This window comes from Microtus oregoni, unplaced genomic scaffold (genome assembly GCF_018167655.1).
Source record: "Microtus oregoni isolate MIOR12 unplaced genomic scaffold, Mior012 000014F_ref0000157, whole genome shotgun sequence".
Taxonomy (NCBI): domain Eukaryota; kingdom Metazoa; phylum Chordata; class Mammalia; order Rodentia; family Cricetidae; genus Microtus; species Microtus oregoni.
This window is the reverse complement of record NW_024543073.1, coordinates 31,649,376-31,656,854: the sequence shown is the minus strand read 5'-3', so window position 1 is coordinate 31,656,854 and position 7,479 is coordinate 31,649,376. Positions and strand designations below refer to the sequence as shown.

Here is a 7,479-nt window from a genome sequence, read left to right as displayed (position 1 = left end):
GTTAGGTAAGATAAAAGGAAGAATGAAATAATGATAATTTAATATAAGAAGAATTTAAAGTGAGTTTTCACAGTCAATTACACACAGATTAAGGTAGAGGACTGTCTGAAGTCTGCATGTTAGCTCATGATGCTTTGCTTATTCCCATCAGTCAAATTATTTTGTTCAACTCATTATTATTTTCATTTTGTTTTTTGTTTTGAGAAGGTGCCTCAGTATCTTGATATCTGGACTAGAAGCCCCTCCTTCATTATTGTTTTTCTTCAAGAATGCTTTGGATATCTGGGATCATTGGTTATCTATTTCTGTAAGGAATATTGTAGGTATTTTGATTGGTATTGGTTTAAAATGTAATTTTTTAATAAGATGATCATCTTCACAATATTAATTCTACCAAACAATGAAAACATATTACATTTCATATATATATATGTGTGTGTGTGTGTGTGTGTGTGTGTGTGTGTGTGTGTATTCCTAAATATAGCTTATTGAATCCACCTAATTTTCCTTGTGTGTATATTTCCAGGACTAAGTATTTGGCATTAGAGAACCTATTGGTATACTCTTCCCTTGGGAAGGCCATCTCACTTTCCCAGGTTTCTTCATCTGTAGATTCTTGTGTAAAGCTGAAAAGCTTCGTAGGCTGATCTCCTCCAGTTTTACACTGTTTGTTCACTGGTGTCATCATTGTACAGATCATATTTGGTGACAGTCATGCTTGTGAGACTTTGTCAGTACAATTTACGATATATCTAGGAGATACATCTCACACCAAACTTCCTGACCCTCTGGCTTTTAAAATATATCCACCCCTCTTTCACAATATTCCCATATAGTTCTGTGCAGGAGTGTTTTGAAGATGTATCTGTTGAGACTGAGCTCTAGAACTTTGTGTTTTGATTGGTTGTAGTTTTCTGAAGTGGTCTCTGTTGGCTGCAAAGACAAGTTTCCTTGATGAACAATGATAACTACACTTATCTGTAGATTGATGGGCAGATGCTTATATATTAATATTAGGGGTTATGCTTGTTTAGTTAATTAGTGCTTGTATATTCTGCTCCAGGAACAATGACCTCATTAACACTAAGTAATTACTTCGGTTTCTAGTACCAGCCATGATCTCTTTCTGAGATCCTAGTCATCAAATATAGGCCTTAAACCTTGGCACATGTAGTCTTCTTCTGAAAGTACTTTCCTACACCTGCATCACTTCTTCTAGAAATTTCAGTATTTCAGATTTCAAATTGAGGTCACTGCTCTACTTGGAGCTCATCATTGTTCAGAGTGATACTCACACTCTCAGGTCTAGTTTCATTTTTCTGCATGTGGACAATCAATTTTCTTAGCACATTTGTTAAAGATGCTATCTTTTCTCCGGTGTATTATTTTTGCCTCATCAAATATCAAATGACTACAGCTATTAGTACATGTCTGCATCTTCTATTTTGCTACCTGGTTTACATTTTTGTTTTTGTGTTAGAACCATATAATTATTACTTGATTTTTATAGTATGTCTTGATATCTGGACTCCATTATTCTTTTTCTTCAAGAAAGCTTTGGATATCTGGGATCATTGGTTATCTATTTCTGTAAAGAATATTGTGGGTATTTTGATTGGTATTGGTTTAAAATGTAAATTTTTTGATAGGATAATCATTTTCACAATATTAATTCTACTAAACAATGAAAACACATTATATTTCCATTTTCTATTGCCTTTCACAATCTCTTTCTTCAGCAATTTTAGCAGTTTATTGCCACTCTATTTATAATAGCCAAGAAATAGAAACAACCTCTAAGTACTTCAACAAATGAATAATGAAAATATGGTTTACACCCACAATGTATTACTATTCAGATTTAAAGGAAAATAAAATGAAATTTGCAAGTATAATAAATGGACCTAGAAAAAGCTATTTTGAGTGATGTAACCCAGATTCACCACATGCTCTTGCTCATGGGCATTTCCTGTCTCCAAATCTCCAATGCAGTATATCCACTGAAACAGGAGTGTAAAGGGACAGTAGGAATGGGTGAGTCTAGGTGGGCTTGAGAGGGCAAAAGCAGGATAAAAGTGATAAGATGTGAGAAATGGAAAAATGGGGAGGGGGCTCCAGCTGGGGATGAGAAAGGAAATTCAATGCAGATGGTGAAGAAGAGATGGGTTAACAAATAACACTCAGCTTGTTTGATAAAGCTTCAAACAACCTTATTTTATTTTTGCCGAAAATTATAGACTATAAATATGTGACTATATGTGTGTATATGTATATAGATATATGTCTGTATATACACATAAAGATGTTTTAATAGTATATGTAACAAGAACATAATACACAGCATGAATGCAAGTTATATATCAATGGAAATTAAGCCACTGGTACATTCCCCACAAAAACAATAGTCTAAAGAAAACTCCAGTACCAGACATGACAAAACTCATTTAGGAGAATAGGTCTAGGTAGTCCAAGTGGCTCCCCCAAACATAGACTATATAGGCCTTTGTTGCCTCTCAAGGGTTGAGGGAGGGCCCTTGTTGGTGAAGACAGCTCACACCTAAGACAGGAAGCAAATGATTTGAGTTGGATTTGACTTGTGATCTAGCCTCCACGAACCAGAAGGAACTGCGCAACCTGCCAGGAAAGGGAAACAATTAAACAGTCTCAACCAGCTGCAACACCTGTGCACCAGGGCAATGTCTTGAAGGGAAAGACGCACGAAGTTACAGTAAGTGACACTAGTGTGGTGATGGCAGTCACCTGTTGTCTAATAGGACTTAAGGACCACTCAAGAGACTAGAATTTTGTGGTACTCACAGTCTAGACAAGCTTCCCAGGTCTCCTAAGGCCATGGATATCAGAAAAGAATCTGTTCCCACCACTTTGTGAGACCAGCATAATTCTTCCTATATTTGAATGTTTACGCTTTTACTCACAGGTAAGTGAAACTACCATCAAAGAAACCTCTCTTCTCTTTAGTGCAGCATTTTTATAAGTGAATTTAGATGTTTAGAGATCAACCCTCTAATAATAAAGTACATCCCCACAAATTCAAAGTTTAATACATTTACTCATTTAGTGTTTAGTGTTCATGAACACATTGGAGAAATTTTGCAAAGAATTCAGTTTATATGTCAAGAGTAAATATGTTTGGGTCAAAATACAGTGTAAGAAGCCTTGATGTTGCCAGAAGTTGGCATCAGCAGCTGGAGTTAGGAAATAGATACAGTTTTTATTTTTGTCATATTTATGGTAATGATAGAGATAAAAAATTTAAAATTAATAAGTTCTTCAGTGTATCCTTTTTCTATGCTTTAAAAAGAGAGAATTAGAATATGATATTATAAGCTTCTAGCTGATATAGAGAAGGCAAATTTGATATTGTAGATATTAAGTTGTTTGGCATAATTATAGATGGACATAAGCAATATAATCAGGAATCAAAGTAAAAATATAGAAATGTCCAACATGGCTAAGAAATATGGACAATTAGAAATTTAACAAATTAGAAAAATGAAGGAAAACAAAGTAGAAAAGTTTAAAAAATCTAACATTAAAAGAGTTTTAAAATCAAATCTTAGCTGAAAATATTTTTCTTATGCATCACCTGATATTTTTCTCAAATATTTGATATAAAGGGATATCACATTTCTCCTTGCTTCCCTTTCTTTCTCTCAGAGTGCTGTAGGAATTACTACTGTCGGTAGCCTTTAAGTTATCTGCCCACTTGGGCTTGTCCTCTTATACTACATATGCCGATGTAAAGTGTCCCTCCGGGCTCACTTCCGGCATTGTAATGGGTTTATGTTCCCCGTTCATGAAGAGGACTGTGAGTCTACCACTAAATAAATAATCCTCTATTATACTCAATTCTGAGCTAGTGTGGGATTTCTTTTAAGTGTCCATCTTCATCTGGCACCCACATGGATCCAGGCACCACACCTGCAAGGTGGATCGGCTTAAAGGCCTGATGGGTCCACAACCCAGAAAATCTCCTACCCCCACCTGTTAGGTTTGCTTTTATGTACTAAGCATTTTTGTTTGTTTGTTTTTTGTAAAATCCCCATCACAATGGTACTAACTGGAAGCAGAGACTTGGAACTTTCCCAAGCTGCTAACACACACACACACACACACACAAACACACACACACACACACCACTGCTGGGGTTTCCTGCCTCGTTCTCTGTCACCTGACAACTTGTGCAGCTTCTGGTTTGTACTCCCAGCTCCTTAGTTCTGGGCTTCTTGCTTCATGTACGGAATTGATTTAATTGCTTTTGTTTTATATTTTTTCAGTCCTTCATGTGCTTTTATTTTCATCCTTCAACCATAATAATATAATATCCAAATCTTATCTTAACCAGTGGGTCTGTAAACACAGGCTTATCCATCCCACTTATAGGCAAGGCAAATGCTGCCTTCTTGAAATTTTCCTACTATGAACCATCCAACCCAGGTTGGGTCATCTTGCCTGGCTTTATCTTCACTGTGTTGTGTGGCCACTTCCTTGAGTCTCACCACAGACTTTAACGTTTCCATGGCTTCCATGATTTTGCCATGTTTTTCACATAAAATGTTTCTGACCTTCACTGCACTGCCACCACCTTTCTTAGTCTTATTGTCAGCACTGTCACTCCCAGAGGCTGCACTTCCTTTCCCCCCTTTTCCAGAACCAAACTTTGACTTCAGCAACAACTCTTAGGCTTATGGTTGAACTCTCAATAGTGCTTTAATTGCTTCTATTCTGTCCAGGAAAGCGTATTTCTCAATATTTAAGCAGCACCAAGGCAGGGAAACCAAAGCTGCTCAGGAGTGTTCCTGGCACCATGTTGCACCTCTTATCGTGACTCTGCAGCCACAACACATGCTGGACAATAAAGATTATTACACCTAAAACAAGTTACCAAATTTCATAATAGGTAATTAATAAATCAATAAACTTGAAAGTTATATAATTGCAGACAACATTAACATTGAAACTTTTAGTAACATTTCGCTAATACTATGGATTGTATTCTGCAAGGCTTGTATGGTTATGGTGATATATCCATTCATTGGATATTGGGACTCAGGTTTTTTTTCTTCATATTATATCCGTAAGAAAATAGTTTGATAATAGAGTCATTAATGAGGCACTTTTAGAAATGATACAGTCTTACAGACTAATAATGAACAGCTAGCTGATTTTCAAAAATCAAAAGTTACATGAAAAAAAATAATACTATTGAACAGGGTAACATTAATTTGACAGACAAAATTGAATACATGTCAAAGGGTACTGAGAAATGATCTGAAAGAATTCATACTGTAGAATTTGACAATCAAAATCTGTTAAAAAGTTATGATAGGTTAGCAGATAGAGTATCTCTCCAGGAGGCAATCTGCCCGCTATCCATATAATGTCCAAGAATGAGATGTTATCTTTAACATGTGCAGACCTTGGAATCACATGTGCAGAATGAGGACCAGTGTCTAGGTGCCTCAGTGAAATCACTAAAAATATATACAGGTCAGGAGATTCAGGCTTTACAGAAAGCAGTAGTAAAAAGACTTGACATGATTGAGGAAATTATTGGAGCTTGTGAGCAGGGAAAGAAGGCACGAGAACAGGATTCAACATTGCCAGCAGCTGTCAGAGATGACTTACCCAGGGTTTTAGTTTCCTGCCCTATAATTTACTCTGAGAAAGCATCAAGTTCTAAAAGCCCCAAGGATCCAAAGAAGGTAGATGGATACCTATAGGAATGAATGATCTAAATGAAATTAAGCAAGCTGTCATAATTTACGGCTTGCATTCTGCATTTGTTAGGGAGATAGTAAAGACATGGGCTTCCAGCATTAAAGTGATGCCACATGACTTCCTTCAGTTAGTTTCAGCAGTTCTCAATGATGGGCCTCAACTGATATTTAAATGTTATTTCAGAGAAGAAGCTAAAATTTTAGAACAACAGGGAAAAGCAAAATGACTTGAGACTTTCCAATATCAAATTCTTATGCTGACCCACAGGTTCAAGCTCTTTTATGATGAACAAATCTTGTTCTTATGCCACAAAGCAGCCTTAAATGCTCGGGACAGGATTCAAGAACTAGGAAAATGAATCGAATCATTTACCACGTTAAATAGGGCCAGAGAGAACACTTTAGTTACTTTTTGCAAAGATCAACTAAGGTTTTACAAATAGGAGTAACAGATCCAAATAATAAATGAGTACTTATTGAATCTCTGGCCTTTGAAAATGCTAACATAAAATGCAAAAAAAGATACTTGGGCCTTTAAAGGTTAGATCAGCACCTATGGATGAACAGATCCTGCATACATTGAACATTGAGACTTTTGACTATAGTATTAAATTTTGGGTAGGAGAAGCAATTTCCAAAAAAATGAGGATATGTCAAAATGCCAAATGTTTTAATTGTGGTAGAATAGGGCATATGAGAAGGGATTGTAGACAAAGAATTCCTAGGAATAATATCTCCTCTGGGAATGGCAAGAATAGGAGGACTCAGGCTTCAGTTATATGTATAAGGTGTTGCAAAGGCCAATATTGGACCAATGAATGCAGATCAACATAAGACAGGCATGGCAACCCGAAACTCCTTGAGGGGCCTGTCACAGGCCCCAGGTCAAAAGTGGTCCAGTAATTCCCAGTCACTGTGGAAGACATGTCACATCAGGAAAATTAAAAAACTAAAGCCTTCTGTTAAAAAACAAAAAAACCCATATTGTTCTAAATGATAGAATAAATATGAGGGATAAATCAACAAATTCCAGTAGGAAATAGGAAACATATATTCTTGCAGACTTCTATAAATGATCAAAGACCAAAGCTAAGAGTGTGTATGAATGGCATTGCAATTGTGGGTTTAATAGACATGGGTGAAGATATACGTATCATTACTCCAAAATCTTGGCATCTATATTGGTCTCTTCAAGAGGCAGATGTTCAATTACTAGGAATTGGAACACTATCTCGAGCAAAACAAGGCACAAGATGGGTTGAATCCATAGATTATAGTGCCTTTTACTACTGCTGAAATTTTTTCAAGTTATGGGAAAATAATGAACCATGGGAAAGAGCTTGTGCTATTTTTTTTTGGAGAAATTAATAGCAATTATTCCAAAAATGATGGACTTAATCTTATAAAGAAAACTTCTTGGATTCTTCCCCAAATTTACGTGATGCTCTAATAACTGGAGCCCGTACATTTTATAATGGTGCAAATAAATTAGGGAAGACAGGTTACAAATCAGAAGAATTAAGTAAGGTGGAACAAACCCTTATAATTCTGTCCAAAAGGCAAAATTATATACTATTTTCATAGGTCTTAATATAGTTACTGATTCACAATATGCATAGAGGGTTGTCTTGCATTATGACATATCCTCATTTTTTTGGAAATTGCTTCTCCTACCCAAAATTTAATATTATAGTCAAAAGTCTCATTGTTCATTGTTTGCAGGATCTGTTCATCCAT

General features: G+C 36.0%; 1 pseudogene; it reads right to left on the bottom strand.

Annotated features, from left to right (window-relative positions):
* Window positions 1–4,319: 4,319 nt before the first annotated feature.
* On the bottom strand, window positions 4,320–7,479 carry LOC121455686 (annotated as a pseudogene).